Source organism: Microtus pennsylvanicus, chromosome 8 (assembly GCF_037038515.1).
Source record: "Microtus pennsylvanicus isolate mMicPen1 chromosome 8, mMicPen1.hap1, whole genome shotgun sequence".
NCBI lineage: Eukaryota > Metazoa > Chordata > Mammalia > Rodentia > Cricetidae > Microtus > Microtus pennsylvanicus.
Genome location: NC_134586.1, coordinates 3068719 through 3085597, shown reverse-complemented (window position 1 = coordinate 3085597; position 16879 = coordinate 3068719). Strand labels below are relative to the sequence as shown.

General features: G+C 45.9%; 1 protein-coding gene across 18 annotated transcripts in view; it reads left to right on the top strand.

The window, feature by feature from the left end:
• Ppfibp1 (PPFIB scaffold protein 1) overlaps nt 1-16879 on the top strand; it is a 144003-nt gene that overhangs the window by 39748 nt on the left and 87376 nt on the right. For 17 of the 18 annotated variants that reach the window (XM_075982260.1, XM_075982258.1, XM_075982249.1 and 14 more), the window contains exon 2: nt 7997-8078. The gene's annotated coding sequence lies outside the window, so the exon portion shown is untranslated. The remainder of the gene's footprint in view (nt 1-7996; nt 8079-16879) is intronic. The other variant, XM_075982243.1, reaches the window with a different exon arrangement.

Sequence of the window (16879 nt, the reverse complement as noted above, 5' to 3'; positions counted from 1 at the left end):
TTGCTTGCCGCCGTTATCTGGCTGCACTCTTCTCTCCCTGTCCCTCCGGATACTCTAAGCTCCTGCCCACTGGCATTATGGCTGTTGCTGAACACTCTGCTTGGACCCTGTGCTTCTTGGCTACCTTTCCTTTTTCTTCTTCCCATGCTCCCTTAGCTACATGAGATTCTGCATCACCTCCATGTCCATCTAACCTGTCATCCCTTCCTTAGTAGGCCCTGTAGCTACCTTAATTGTGAGCTACTGTTCCATATTGGCTTTTTCAGCTTTTCGTCTGTACGTCTCCTATGCCATCTGTCATTAGTTCATTTTGCAGAACATTTATAAACCTCTCAGTCTCTTCCTTGGAAAGATTCTGTGGTTTTTAAATTTTATGCCCAGTAGAGTGGATAATGAAGTGGAAGGTACTGAATGCAGGTTTTAATTGAAAATTCACGATACTAATAATTAAAGCATAAGACAGTTGAATTTTTTTCTCTCCTTCCATCTCGGCAGATTAGAATTCATGAAGTTTTCCTTCTTCCGAGTGTCATACGTGGCACATGACAAGCACTCTGTCAAAGAGAAAACCCTCCTTGTCCCCATCTTGAATGCTTCTTCTTTACTAAAAATCAGCTCCACAATTGTACCCAGGGACAGCTGTCTGCAAACCATGGGCGATGACGTTATCCTATAGCCAAGCTGGTTTTGTTCAGAAGCGTCATGTTGGACAGACATTGGATTCAGTAATAGAAGAAAAAAATTAATGTCTTCATCTTTGCTTTTTCTGTCATTTGATAAAAGTTCTAGTTAGGATAATATAACTCTTGTGTGCTTTCTTGTTTTTAGAATTCTGTTTTCATTTCTTTATCTTTTTCCATTTTCATGTATGCTTGTGCAGGTGTGCATGTTTGCATGTGTGGTGTGTATGCTTGCATGTATGTGTGGGTACATACATATACATGTGTGTGTGTGCATGCTTGCACGTGTGTGCAGATACACATTGTATCAGTCTGTATGTGCATGTGCGTGTGTGCACATATTAGGAACCTGAACTTGATAACAAGAACTAGTCCCCATTACTTTTCTACTTTATTTCCTGAGGCAGGACCACACAATCAAACCCAAAGATCCCCAATAGGCCGGTCACCCTAGACAGCTTGCTCTGTGGATTCTACCTCTCCCTTTTCAAGGCTAGAATTACATGAATCCACTTCTTTTGCCTGACAGTTTCTCTGGGTCCTGGAGGTCCAGACTCTTATGACAGGTTTGAGCTTTCTCTCCAGCCCTATTTTCACATGATAATTCAGTAATTTTAAAAAGTCAGTTATTTATATACTTATATTTGACACTGTTCATCACTGAGAAAGTCAATTTATATTGCTTTTTTCTTATTCTCACGTATGTGTGCGTGATGTATGGGAGTCACAATTTTGTGAAGTTTCCTATGGTCATATGTGCTCCTGTTCCTAGTTCCTGGAAGTCACGTTTCCACTTTGTGGAGTCAGTTTGGTGGAACCACCTCAATAACTGCGCATCTGCTCCCACATCTGGGCACGCGTAAATTGGATAAAGACCATCGGGAGGGTGGCTGCTCTGTGGATAGTAGAAGGAATGGCCTAGTTGGAGGAACAGATCACAAGGAGTGTGTCCCTTGGGCTGTATCCTGCCCTGAGGGCTCCATCCTGGCCACCATGAAAAGAACTGCACCCTTCCCCAAGATGATGGATTGACACCTGAAACTGGGAGACAACACACGATCCTCCCTTGTTTATGTGACAAGAAGACGTGCTTAGCCAGTCTACCTTCCATGTCCTAAACCATTGGTAATTCCCTGGGCCTGTCTTACCGAACGTCCTAAGAAGTGGACCACACTGAGGCCTAGGGTTCATGCCCATAATCCCAGCACGCGGGAGGATGAAGAGGAAGGATCAAGAGTTCAGGGCCAGCTACTGATAGATGGTGTGTTTGAGGCTAGCCTGGTCTACGTGAGACTTTTAGTTAAAAAAACAAAGCCAAACCAAAATTAATGGGTAGTTTTGACATATAAACCCTTTCCATCTTTTCATAGAAGTAGGATCATTGTGAGAAGTGCATGCGCCTATCTTTATCATTTCTCCAGCTTTAAGCGTAACGTGGAAGCTGATGGAAGGCTATTATAGATTTAAGACTTTCGGTAACCTTTCCAGTTTCCTATTTACTCTGCTGTGCAAGCATTTAACAGTTTGTCCTGTGTTAAAGTGAAGAGGGAGGGAAGAAGGGAGGAAGGGGAGAAAAGCTTTGGTGTTGGCTTTGATGGGTATGGTTTTAGGAAGTGGGCTAGCCTTTTTTGGTGGCAAAGGCTTTCATGTAGAGTTGGCTCGCAGCGTTTTGTTATTTCCTTAGCAAGGGATTAGGGCCCTTGGGTAGGAAATGTTTTAGCCTATATCCTCCTTAGAATTGTGATGGAGTCTCTTGAGGTTTGCGAAGTTTACCTGCTTCTGTCTTTCATGGACGCAGGATTTGGGGGAGGAGTCTGGACTGTGTTGGGTCAGCAGCAAAAGCACTCAGAACAGGCCGCCCCTTTCCCAGATCTGTGGGGACCTCGCTGGGATTGGTCTGCTGGTTTGTGGAGTTCTCTTGACGTGCTGAATGTTATATAGCTGTGAGCTGAGGTCACCGACTTTTCTAATGCATTCGGGTGTGTGTGTTTCATAGGGACCTGAGTGTTTTTACTTCATGTTTTGAGAGGCATGTTTGCAGAAGCATGTTTTAGCTAACGGTTTGGTGGAAGAGCTTACTTCTGCAGAATGCCTTGGGTGTAGGTGGTGGTGTCTTGGGGTGACAAGCACCTCTTCCTGTTTCAGCAGGGAATCAGTGTATTTCACAGTCTTTTTGAGCATGTGATGACTGTCAGCCATTTGTGACACAAGTCTTAAGAGCCCACTCCCAAGGTGGTTTAAACTGGGTTAGATACCAGCCTAGTGTATTTGATCTGACCTCCTCCCCACACTGTTACAACCACAGGTTTCTAGGATTTTGGACTCAAGGCTGTCTTGCCCTGGAATCCATGACCCTGTGTATTACCCTTCCTTCTACCTTTAGAAACAACCATTCAGCCCCCACCCCATTTCTTTAAGGTCCAGCCCAGGTAGCTCTTTCTGCTAGTCGGTTGTCTGTGAAACCTTGAACAATTCTGTCTGCATGGGGACCAGGGGAGGAGGTGGGGTAGGAAGTGGAGGGCAGGGGAGGAGCCTCTCCAATGCCCATCAGTCATCAATCCCTTTTCAGCACAAAAGGGCAGTGGGTTACAAGGAGGTGACACATTTCCTCCAGAAGTCCCAGCGAAGGCAGGAAGTGTGGGGATGATTCAGGAAGGGGTCATCTTCCTGTGCACGGATGGGCGGCTGCGGCTGCATTGAGCCCTTATTGCTAGGCTGTGAAGAACGGTATTTGATGATTTCTGCCAATGTCTGTGTCCCCTCTCCCAGGTGGAAGTCCCGTGGGAATATGGGACCAGGTGGGTACAAATCTGGGCACCGCCTAGGCTTAGTGGAGAGTGCACATGTTGGGCAATTAACTTGATTCCTTGACTACTTACGGCAGTAAAGAACATGATAGCTTTTATTTCCTTAATACCCTAAGATTAGGTCTAACCATGGCATCAGAAAGGACTTAGACCTGCAGGGAAGTCCCATTTATATTATTTTCGATGTCTTAGCCAATTAAGAGGGACGTTTTATTGTATTGATATAACACTGAGAACTAATAAGCCTTTTGAGGTTTGATTGCATTTTATATGGCTTGTCTAACATTAGATCAATGCCATTTTAGCACAGAGATGAGCTGTGCCGCTGGATCACCTGGGTTCTGATCCTGACTCATTCACCGCTCAATCTCGGGCAGGTTACTCAATTTCTCTGCCTCAGTTCTTTGTCCAGTTGATTTCCCACTTGAAGTTTTTGTCTCAATTAAATTGACAGATTTTTTTTTGTTTATTTACTAAAGATAAAGCTCTCAGTACCTGGTATCTATTTTCCCAGTAAACATTAGTGTGTCATAAATGATGTCATCAGAGCAACCAAAGTTTGAACAGGTTTGGTAGATACCAGGCAGTGTCACCGAACAAGGATTGGTGTTCCTTATTTGAGGAGGAGCACGCTTTTTCTTAAAGGGGCAGACACTACACAGCTTATGCCCTGTGGACCTTACAGGCTCCGTTGCTCTAGTAAAGTCTTCATTGCATCTTGTAGGCAGCAGCTATGGACGGTATATAGATAAGTGGACATAACTGTATCCCAGGCAAAATTTGATTGACCCAAATAGGTGGCAGGCCATGTTTGGTTATGTACAGACCCTTGCTGTCGATATTTTAATCATGTCTGCTTCCATGGACACCGGGAGGGCTGGCTTTAGAACAGTCATGAATGTGTCCCTTGAAGGCGACACAGAAGTCTCTTATTTAAGGGGTTGGAGCATTTTCTTAGAGTTTGAACCTGGGTTGTGGAAAGGATCAGGGTTTGTTTTATTCAGTGGACACAGATGCACACTGTTCCTTCTATCATCCCCATATAGAGAGGGTTTGTGGGGCAAACAGAAACCGGTCTGTGATTGTGCTTGTTGGTACACTGAGGGTTTTTCTCCCAGGCTGTGTGTATGGGTGTGGATCTTTTATTTCTAATTTTTTAGTTTAATAACGAGCTCTTGTTTTTAAATTGAAGTTGCCAGTGGGCCTTTCTGAGAGGGGTTGACTGTGTTGCTGGGTTTGTATTTATAGTCTGTGTCCGTGTCTGAGGAAGTGACCAAAGTCCACTGCATTCCATTGAGACTGCTCAACAAAGACCATCTTTGACTCAGAGAAACAGGGCCTGTGATGAAAACTCAAAAACCTAATGATTAGTGTTTATCAATGTTTCTATGTGTTCTGTCCTGCCTGGGCCAGATAATCAGAGCTTTGTGCTGAGGGCCAGATTAGATACTCGCTACCCCTCAATCCAGAGAGAACTCCTCTGGAGTGGGTTCAGGCAGCGCTTAACTTCCTTGTGGCCCCATTTGCATTTTGAATGTTTTAAAGCGGGTGTTAGAGAACATAAGTAGATTTTTCTTCTCTTATCAGAACCCTTACTGTGTGTCCAGCAGAGAGGTCTCCGGTGTGGCAGTGGGACCCAGGAAGTCACTGCTGTAGGGAAATCATTATGTCTTACTCTTTGTCACAGAGCTGGCTTTCCCATCTTGCAGTTCTGTGGTGTTGTGATGAAATGCTTGAGACTGGGTAGGTTATAAAGGAGAAGTCTTTCTAGGCTGGAACTCATATTTTCCCAGAAGGGATCCGCTAGAGATGGGGCTGTGGCTGTAGCTCAGTGTAGAGGGTTTTCCTGTCACGAGCCTGGTTTCGTTCCCCAGTACTGTTTTTTAGAAAGGAGAGAGAGGATTGGGGAGATTAGGTTTTGTGTTTCAGTTTGCCGTGTGTGTTGGCTCACTGGGTTTTTCACACTGGTTGAAATGCTCAGTATTGTTTGCTTTCATTGCGCTTAACATTTATTGTGATTATTATTTGTATTGATTATCTCAGTCTTTTCACAAGCAACTCAGTGAGTCACTTTTAACCAAGTCGTGGGAGGGGATCTCTGTCTCTCTCTGTCTCTCTCTCTCTGTCTCTGTCTCTCTCTGTCTCTCTCTCTCTGTCTCTGTCTCTGTCTCTCTCTCTTCTATCTAACACACAATTTTACATACTTCCCACTCTCACACATCCCCTGACTCCTGCCTCTGTTCTCAGAATCACCTTCCAGCTGTGCTTCCTAGAAGGTCACTCTGAAAGTGGTTTATGGGGCTGGAGAGAAGTCTCCATGGGGAAAGTCCATCCCACTGTTGCAGAGGACTCCTTAGGTTCCCACAGCCCACATTGGGCCGCTCACAACCTCTTAGAACTCCAGCTGCAGGGGACCTAAATATTTTAAAAAGAGAAAATTGGTTATCAGTTCAATTTTCATTTTGGAGTGCAGCTTGTCTTTATGAACACCACCAGTTGCTGAAGTGTGCCTATGAAACTGACTTTAGGAAAAGCAAAACAGACAGATGCTTTCTTGGTGTGACTTTGTAGGGTGTGAGAAACTCCTTAAAGATCATCTATACCTCTATTCATGCCTAAAATGTCCTTGCCGGCGAAGCGTTCTGCGTCAGTGTTAAATACCTGTCCCTTTGGAGCTCTTATAGAGGAGGAGAAGAGAAAAGAGGAAATAAATACCTTCAGCTGGAGCTGGTCTTGGCATGCCTGCTGGATTTGGCTCCAGAAGTAACTGTGTCAGTGCGTGTCTTGTTGGGGCTATGTCATCCCCTGTACACACTAATGTGACGTTGCAGGACATTGAGCATCTTAACGTTTTTAGTTGATTGGTGTTTTATTTTTAGACAGGATCTCACACAGCCCAGGGTGCCTGGATTTGTGAAGTAGTATAGGCTGGTGTTGAACTTGTGACCCTCCTGCTTCTGCTACTCAAAAGTGTTATGACTTTATAATCTTCAGTGCTGAGAATGCCACTTTGCATAAATGTATGAAATGAAACAGTGGAAGTGTGTTTAGGACTTTTTATGAAAAACTTGAAAATTGTGTTCTAATCCTGTCAAAATTTATTTTAACAGTAAAAAAAAAAAACGGAAAGCAAGCAATTCAAACAGAAATTAAAAAAAAACCCCAACATTCTAACACAATACAATCTAGAAATACTAATTTGCTACTTCTGTCCTGAGGAATAATGGGAAGAAGATATTAAATGTCTTTGTTTTTATAATTGAGTCGTTATACTTCTACAAGAACAGAAACCTTTGTATGCACAATAAAAACTCTTCAGTTCATAACATACAATAGTCCTTTTAAACTTTAATCTTTGAAAGGAAACTTTTTAATGTGAAAGACAGTTGAACTACATCAACAAAACATTACACAGAGAAAGCCAGAAAAGAGAATTACACTAAGGTGTTTCCAAACTGCTTTCTTGGCCTAAATTTATTCTTAATTTTTATTAAATAAATAAGCATGTGATTGATGGTAGAAGTGTAAAACCCCAAACTTCATGGCTTTGGAGTGACTGTTCTACCTCTGTAGAGGTTCACACATGTAGAGTATGGAAGTGGGCATGCGTTTGAGGAACTTCCTTAAACAAGCTCTGTGTGTGTGTTAATTAGAAGAGATTGATTTTATTAAAGACAATCTTGAATCTGAGCTGAGGTGTCTCAGTCCATGCTTACAGGTACTCCTTCACGTGAGGGCGTGTTTGGCACAAAGAATGAGCTCTGTGTTCGTTGTCAAGGCTGAAGTCATATAACATGCATGAACTGAATGCCAGAAACATTCAGATTTGTTACATGTTTGAATTTGAATTGGTTTTTGGTCATCGTACGTTCTGAAACCTTTTATTGCTGCCAAACTTTTCATGACTGTACACTCAGTTATGTGACCCCACATGGGGTGTGTTCTAAACAGCGCAGTGACAATTTACGCAATGTTTGCACAGTAATAAGCATTACAGAAACCTAGACATGATTTGGCGTATACAGAACGGCGGGTGTGGGCCATGCACAAGTTCTGGGTCCTTTTATATAAGGGCCTTGAGCATCCTGAGATTCTGGTCTCTAGCAGGGGGTCCTAGAACCAGTAGCTGGGCAGATATAGACTAATATATTATTATATTAGTATAATAATATAAATGTATTCTAAAGCTGTGATTCATGTATTTGCCCAGCAACTGCTCATAGAGCACCCACCATGTGCTGACTACTTTGGTGATAAAAATTAATGACTATTTGGGGCTGTCCGTAGCTGGGGGTGCACAGAGTAGCAAGGAGCCACAGGAAGAGAAGGAGGTGCTGGATGTGAGAAAGGGATCAGGTGGAAGGCAGTCCTTCACAGATTTTTAATTTTTCATAACTCCTGTCATATTACGTTATGTGCCTTGTTTATATAACAGTTTCCACCTAAGCCCCTTTTCCCACTGGGCTATGATTTGAAATTTGTTTTAACACGAATTTTATTTCTTTTCAGTACAGAACGTCTATGGACCAGTTTGCCAAGGGTGTGCAAGATTGGAAGAGCTGAGAAAAATCAGCGTTGAGCTCGTTTTTCTGTGAGTAGGCTTACCCCGTAGTCGTTCATTTCTGACATCCTTATCCCTGTAGTTAGCGTTCTACACATCCCATGCGAGAACTCCCAGCACACCCTCTCCTTACACGCTTCTAACCGCTAAGAGCAGCCTGGCAGGCATGGGCGTGGGCAGGCTTAGACATGCCGGTCTCTATCTGGTACTGAGCAGGAAAACACAGGCCTGGTAGCCCATCAAAGGCACCATCTTTTTCCTTCTCAGGTGCTTTGTTGCCTTTTGCCTTCACACCCTGTGTTGGCTTGTCCCCAGGAGTGAGGCTGCTTGACCCCCAGGTGACCCCGCAGGCCTAGGAATTGTTTTCATGTGACTCCCTGGCCTCCTTTCTCCCTGTTTTCTTGCCCATTGGTGGTACCGTTGCTGAACTTCTGCAGGATGGTCAGCATTTAATTGCCTTGTTCAGCTTATTCCATGAGTTCTTCTCCTGGGTTCTTACTTTATGCCAAGTACTGACCCTGCTGCCTCATCACCAGGTAGGCAGTGAGTAGTAGATATTCAGCGGCTGAGAGAAGGGGGCTGCTGAGGGTCAGAGCGCACTGTCCGTCATCCGGATGGTGGATGTGGTCACAGTACTGTCTGGCTTGGACTGCCGTGTCCTCAGTAGTGCTAGGGTGCTGTTCCTGTCATGGTGGTGGCAGGACGCTGGTGTGCCAGGACGCTGGTGTGCCAGGGCGCTGGTGTGCCAGGACGCTGGTTTGTCAGGGCGCTGGTGTGCCAGGACGCTGGTGTGCCAGGACGCTGGTGTGTCAGGGCGCTGGTTTGTCAGGGCGCTGGTGTGCCAGGACGCTGGTGTGCCAGGACGCTGGTGTGCCAGGGCGCTGGTGTGCCAGGACGCTGGTGTGCCAGGACGCTGGTGTGCCAGGACGCTGGTTTGTCAGGGCGCTGGTGTGCCAGGACGCTGGTGTGCCAGGACGCTGGTGTGCCAGGACGCTGGTGTGCCAGGGCGCTGGTGTGCCAGGACGCTGGTGTGCCAGGACGCTGGTGTGCCAGGACGCTGGTTTGCCAGGACGCTGGTGTGCCAGGACGCTGGTGTGCCAGGACGCTGGTGTGCCAGGACGCTGGTTTGCCAGGACGCTGGTTTGCCAGGATGCTGGTTTGCCAGGATGCTGGTGTTCCAGGACGCTGGTTTTCCAGGGCGCTGGTGTGCCAGGACGCTGGTTTGCCAGGACGCTGGCGCCTCCTGGGTTGTGATCCTAACAGAAATATGATTCTGATCCTTCTCAACCCTGACAGGAAGGAGGAGAGGGAGGGAGGGAGGGAGGGAGGAAGGAAGGAAGGAAGGAAGGAAGGAGAAACATTATTCCGTGTTAGAGTTAAGAGGTGACTGTCCCTGAATCTCTGTGGCCTTGAGAAGCTGTACTACTAAGGGCTTGAAGTTTCACACCCAGAGAGACCAAGTGTGTTCACGGAACCAGCGTCACGGGTGAATCCATCTGAGTGAGCGGTATCTCCATTAACAGCTGCTGGTACCGCAGCTCTCCTGCCCTTGTGCTCCCAAGAATAGCTGTGTCCTGACTGCTGGTGTTTTTGTAGAGTTTACTTGCCTTTAAAGTCCATGACTAGAAGCCTGCAGTATATATTCCTGTGTGTGTGGCTGGCTCATTCGGCTCAGTATGTACGTGAAAGTCTGTTATTCAATGTGGTTTACTTTCTTCATTCCTCGCCCTGGTGGTATCTAATTGTGTAGTTGCAGGGCACTTAGGTAGTCTTCAGTTCGTCTTTAATGCTGTGTATACATAGGACTTTCTAAAAACATTGAATTTTGTGTGTGTGAGTGCTTTTTCCTGCATATATATCTGTGCATAATTTGAGATCCTGGTGCCTGAGGAGGCCAGAAGAGACCTGGACCTGGACATATAGATAGTTGTAAACCAACCTGTGGGTACTGGGAATCAAACCTGGGTCCTCTGGAGAAGAAGTCAAGGCTCTTAACTGCTGAACCATCTCTCCAGGCCCTTAGTTTTCATTTTGAGTTTGTGCATGTGTATGTGCTTGTGTGTGTACAGTGCCTATGGTGATCGGAAGTGGTTGTTGGATCCTCCAGAGCTACAAGTACAAGCTGTTGTGAGCCTCGTGACATGGGTCCCGGGTACCCAACTCACATCTTGAGCAAACTGCTAAGCTCTCTAGTGATGTTGTGTGCTCACTTCAAACCCTCACAAGGTTGCAGAGATCCATGGGCAGTCATCTCTTAACTCACTCTAACATGGTCTGTCTAGGCCCCGTATTCACTTTTGACCTTCTAATAATTTCTATGTCTGTCTTTTGACATAGTGTGTTTTTTGTTCCTTCAGGGATCATTCAGCCATTTAGGTTCTGTGGAATGATGAGGAACAGACTAGACTTCTTTGGAAGCAGGGGTGTTGATTGTTTTTTTTTTGTTGTTGTTGTTATGGCCAAGTGATCTGCATACTTCCCTGTGATGCTCTGACCTACTCGGCAGGGACAGATGTTTTCCTGGGTCCCCTCTGGTGCGCATGTGCTGTGGGAAGGCTGGTCCCTTGGCTCAGACTCATTTTGTTTCATGGTACAGAAAGGGGTTGCAGAGGAGAAAAGAGCTTCCAGAGAGAGGTGTGTCTGGGCTACCCTGGAAACTGCCCCAACGCTTTGCACGCCAGATCTAGAGCCTGGGAAGGTGACATCCTGAAGGGACTGAGTGTGTAAGACCCAGTGAGTCGAGGGAGGTGAGCAGATGAAAACGGATGTGGTCTAGCTGGCTGGAGCTCAGAAGGAAAGAACAGTCTAAATCAGTCCACAAGGTCTGTCTTCTTGTCTTTTGAAAGTTTCGAAGCACAGTCCCTAGAGTGTGAATTGTAAGCCAGGAAGTAACTGAATGAAATTACTGAACTAGGGAGTGGAGTTGTCATAAGCAGTGTGAGCTATTCCTTTGCTCTGAGGGGTTCTGTCTTTGGGTCACAGCTCTATTTCTTTCTTGCCCCCGTGATCCCTCAGTTGGTTTCTCAGCTGTAAAATGGGGGTGCTATGATGTCCCATAAATTTGCTGTTCAGTTTAGTGCAGAAGCGTTCTCAGGGCGGACACTGTCACCATGGTCCTTATCCTTGGTGCGCCCCCACTCTTGTTACTAATATCAGCTGTCCGACTGATGCAATGTAATCACTTTCATCTTTAAAAAAAATTCATTATGAACACCCGATGGTGGCACATGCCTTTAATGCCAGCGCTTAGGCAAAGGCAGGCGGATTTCTGGGAGAGTTCAAGGACAACTAGATCTACAAAGTTCCAGGACAGCCAGGGCTACAGAGTGAGTTCTAGGACAGGTTCCAGAGCTGCAGAGAAACTCTGTCTCAAACAAACAAACAAACAGACAAACAAACAAATTACGAGACTAAGCATGTGGAATGCTACCCGAAACCTCAAGCTGCAGAGAGATGTAGAGAAGCAATTGTCCCCGTGTCCTTGGTGCCACCCAACAGCCACCGTTGGAAACTTGTTGTTTGTTTAGTTGTTTGCTGGTGTCAGCTCCAGAGACCAGTGGAGCTGAATTCAGAGCGGGAAGGAAGATCATTTTGCACGTTGTGATTTAAGGCATCACATTCTTAACTCTTGCTCAACGTTTTATAGTGTCTCGATGGGTCAGGGTTATCCGAGGGTCTCGGAGAGTGACTGACACCATAGACCACAGCCAGTCTGAGGTGTCTTTCCAGCCAGGCGTAGTGTAGGGGTGTCCTCCTCTGTCAGAGTTGTGGCAGAGTTCATGATCTAACAAGCCAGCCTCGTGTGAGAAGGGAGCCTGTTGAGGTGCCTGAGTCAGAAAGAGCAGCGCTTGTGAGCTTCCAACCCCAGCTCTCACATCTCCAGTGTATGGCTTCCATTTCTTCCTGTGTAGGAACCAAGAATTTGGGTTGAGACAGAAGCAGAGGCGGAGTATATGACCCCACTAAAGGTGATATTGAGTTTTGTGTACACTTCTTTTTCTTGATGGTAGCTTCTCTCCCGTACCTGTTCAGCATCAGAAGTCCTTGTCATAAGGGAGAGGGTGGTCTTATGTTGAAACTTGTGTTTGAGAGTAGAGAATAAGTGTCCAGACTGTAAGTGATACACGACTCTGAGTGTGTAAATCCGTTTCACACTAATATTACTTTAGCCAACTCCAACATGTGTGATTGTTCTCTAAAGGGTGTGTATATTTTTGTCTGAACTAAACAATGGGAGTAAAAGTCGTTGCACAGCCATGCACGATGTGGTTAGATGATGGAAATTATACTTAGGTTTATGTAGTTATGTACTTATTTATCTAATGCCCAGAATGCATTCATTGGGGTGGTTCCTACTCTCGATTCAGGGTACTTTTAGTAGCTTCCTCCTGAAGGAACATCCTTCTGTAGGCTGACAGAAGACAGTAGAACAGTTAACTCACAGGGCTACGATTTGTGCAAGGCTCACGGCCATAGTGACTTTATTGCATCTTGGGATTTTACATCCGTGAGGAAGGAATCAGGGCTCTTGTGTTTCCTTTCCTCTTGTGTTGAGGGATGAGGGAGGTCCTTGGTGAGAGGCTTATTTTCTGGGGGTTGTCATGGCTGGAAGGTTAATGTTTGTCTTTAAACTTTCAGTTCCCACATTGTAATCACACAGTTAATGTTCCATGTAAACGTTGGTTTGGTTTTGTCTAGATATTGAAGAAGTAAGTTTTTAAGAGCATCATTTGAAATACTAGCGTTACCTGGTGCATGTCTTAATCCTAGCACTTGGTAGGCAGAGGCAGGTGAATCTCTGTGAGTTATTTAGCTTGGTTTACATAGCACGTTCCAGAATAGCCAGGGCTGCATAGAGCCACTCCGTCTCAGACAACAACTGATCCCCAAAATAAGATTAAATATTAGCATTAATGTGGCATGTCTGTCATCCTAGCTCTTGGGAGGTCGAGACAGGCGGATTCTGTTTTTGAGGCTGCATTGGGCTACGTAGCTGGACACCATTTCCAGAAAAAAAAGCTGTGATTGGATTGCATGGAATTAACAAAATAAATATATGTATTAGATGGTGTTTTCTCTTAATCATCATGACTGTCTTGAGCCTAACAGCAGGAACAGCACAGGAAAGCCCTGAAACCATGTAGCGCTTGTCCGTTTGGCCTGGGAGGTGTTCTTGCAGCCTGGATATTGATGCTGTGTCATTTGTTTGCCTGAGAGCCTGATTAATGCCTTGGTCTCTCCTCCATGATGCTGGCTCTTGCTTTCTTGGACAGTGATGGCTGTGGTTCCAGGTTATAGCACTTTTGGGGATGGCTGGAACCCTGTGTAAGAATGGGTGAGGTAGGCCACCCTCTCCACCTATGCCTTGGCCTTCTCTCCAGTGGTGTAAGAAAGGTCACAGGATTGGATGGTCTCCACCCACACAGACCTACCTGTGTCTCCATGTCGCATTTCTGTAAGCAGGCATTTGTAGCCTCTGAAGTAGTGTCACTCCCCAAGGAAAGCACACCCATGACTCTGTCTCTGTGCGGTGTTTCCCTACCCCCTTGCAGTCTTTATCGCTTCATTCCGTGGGACTGAAGTTCTTAGCTCATGGCTGCTTTGTGTGGACCAATCATACTCAACGCAAATAAATTTTACCAAAACAACAAAAACTTTAAAAACAACAACAAAAGTAAAGATTGAAGATCCTTAATCTGAAATCTCGAGTGTTCCAATACCTAAAACTTCTTGAGAGGGACTGAATTTTGGATTTTGGAACTTTTAGGATTATAGATTTTTGGATTGGGGATAATCCATTGATCTAGAACCAGAGCCAGTTGAGGGCCTGTACGGGGAGACGTCACCTGTGCTGCTGGGGTGTCAGTGTCTCCTGGACGCCGGTCACAGTTCCTGGTCAGAATGGAAAATGTCTCGTGGTGTGACTCAGGCACCTAGGCTTCTCTTAGAATCAAGTGGAAATTTGTTTGGTCTTTTTACCTCTTCAAGTAAACACTTGTGGGTGTGAGGAGGGTTGGAGAAATTCAAGTGCTGTTGTTTGTCTTGCCAAAGCCGTAGGAGTCTCTTCTAGATCTTCAGTTTCTTAGGACGTTTTCAACCAGTGATGAGGAAATTCCTTTGTTGTCTGTGTAAGACAAGTGTGCTGGTGTATTGCTGCAGACAGAGAAAGAAACAGCTTGAATGTTTAACAAACAGAGAGAAAGAGAAAGGGGGAGAGGGAGGGAGAGAGAGACAGAGAGAGAGAGAGAGAGATAGAGAGAGAGAGAGAGAGGGTGAGAGGGAGAGAAGGGGGGAGAGTTTTCCTCTCAGGTCTTCATGCATTTATGTGTTTAATTAGAGGACCATACTTTCTGTGTAATGCTGCTAGTTATAAATTCCCTTTTCTTTCTCTCTCCCTCTGTCTCCTTACTTCATTTCTTCCTTCCTTTGGGGGCTGGTGGTTCCTACACCATGGTTTCAATGAACTAAGATGTTCCATTGCTTCAGACGTAGGAAACGGGGGGGATAGATATAAATGGTTTGTAAATCCCCCCAAATGCAGCAGTTCAGGGCTCTGTGCATCACTGTCAAAGGATCGAGGCTCTGCCCCTGGATGTCACCGTTCTTCGTACCCTGGCGCCTGTGAGCTTCTTCTGACAAAATCCAGAGCTTCAGTTCCGAGTAGTTTTCACAGCACCATGGAGGCTCGAGCAGCAAGTCGTAGGAGGTATCGCTGTAGAAATTATGGCGACTTTGAGGTGGCGGTGTGTAATTCCTGGCTAACTATAGTACAATAATGTCCTCCCCGTTAGCATTTATACCAAAACGCAAGTGTCACGGCACCGTCAGGTTTTCTTATCTGTTTTTTACTTTACTCCTCTCTTCGTCTGGCTCGGCCTTAGAGAGTTGGGGCATTTGACACTGTGATATTTAGATTTTAGAGAAAAGGCCATCAGCTGTCTTTCTGGGCTATTCTGGGCATTTTGGACTATATTTACTTTGGACCCAACTTCTCTTGCCCTTGTTCTTTGATTAGCTGTCCCTCCTCTTTGCCTTGGCCTCTCAGCTTGCTTGGAAGCTTTTCAATAATTCTGCACGTGGACGCCAGCTTTGTTCAACAAATAAGGCGTAGACTTTGAGAAGGGCTAGGACATGACGCCTCTGGAATCTTCAGGATTCCTGAAGCCGGGGAAACCCAGCTTCCGGTGCCTTGCGTTTAAAGTTGTTTGAGGAGGTTAACTCTGACCCAGGGACGTGTGGCTCGTGAGGCATTCGCCAAGGTTTTAGATAACTTGGTGGAATTTGAATTGCCTTATTCTTCTGTTTTGGAAATTGTACAGTGTATTCTTTGCTTAGACAGGTGAGCCTTTATACTATCCTAGGAAAATCCATGGTGTGTGAACTGGCTGCCCAAGGCAGAGATGACACGGGATTCAACAGAGACTCAGGTCCAGGACTGTGCAAAAGTGACTCATGGGGGAAGTGTGAGCCCAAGACAGGTACACCTCATCCTCTGAGTCAGGCAGAGGTAGCCATGGGCAACGGGAATGCACCTGGACCTTCTCAACAAGCAAAAAAACAGTAGTAGAGGAGCTAGGTGTGGTAGTAGACACCTGTAATCATAGCACTTGGAAGGCTGAGGCAGGAAGATGGTGAGTGTGGGGCCACACTGGCTTATGTATACGTAGTAAGGCCCTGTCTCAAAACGACAGTATCACCATCCTGTTACAGGGCAGTGTGTGCAGCCCAGATGTAGAATGTGTACCTGGCATGCACAAGGCCCTCAGTTTAGTCCCCGGCAGCAAAGGGAAAAAGATATATATTAAAACGTGTGTGTGTGTGTGTGTACACACATGTATATATACTTGTAAGTTTGTATATATAATGAAACTATTAGTAATAATGTCACCTAAGAAGTGGCATATGTGTCAATGATTGGCACAGAAACCTCAGCTGAGGTCTTTTGTCTTTGGGATTTTGAGACAAGGACTCACTGTATACCCAGGCTGGCCTCAAACTCACAAATTTCCATCCTCAGCTTCCTGCTTTCCTGGGATTACACGTTTCTGCCATGTTGCTGGCTTGGCCAGTTATCTTTTTAATTCTCTTTAACCTTATTTTTATTTCTTGAGTGTGTGTATGTATACCATGTATATACCACGTGTATGTATACCACGTATATGCCTGGTACCCATGGAGGTCAGATGAAGGTTTTGGATCCCCTAGAGCTGGAGTTACAGGTGGTCGTGAGCCACCCTGTGGGTGCTGGGAACTGGATCCGTGCCTTCTCGGCTCCTCGGCCAATTATCTTCGTGACTTTGTTTATTCTGTGGAGCTTAGGATGCATGCCAGGGTCTCCTGGAGTCAGAGTGGCAGGTAAGGCTAGGTTGGCGCATTCATGTCCAACTGGGCCCTTAACTATGTTCTGTGTTGATTTTACCAGAGGCTTCCACTCACACTGGGCCTCACCTCCCCACGGTTGGGAAAAGCTGACACCCGACCAACAAGCAGGAAATGATAGCCGTGGCAGGCCTTCCATCAAGGGCCTTCTCACAGAGAGAACAACACACCCCAGCCCACAGCACTCCTGGCCACGGGACCAGGAAAACAGCAAGCTCTCCTTTGTAAGGCTGTGAGTGATTCTGACCACTGGTGGCGCAGGCTCTGGGGCTGGGTGTTGCTTCTCAGTCTGTAGTTTCTCAGTCCGTGGCCAGGCCTAGTCTTGGGAGATAGCCGGGGGTGAGGTTCTGCTCTACCGACCTGATGGAATTAGGGGTTCTTGTCTGTTGTCACCGCATGGAAGCGAAGGTCTATAAAGTTGGCATGCACCTGAAATGACTGTTTTTCTCAGA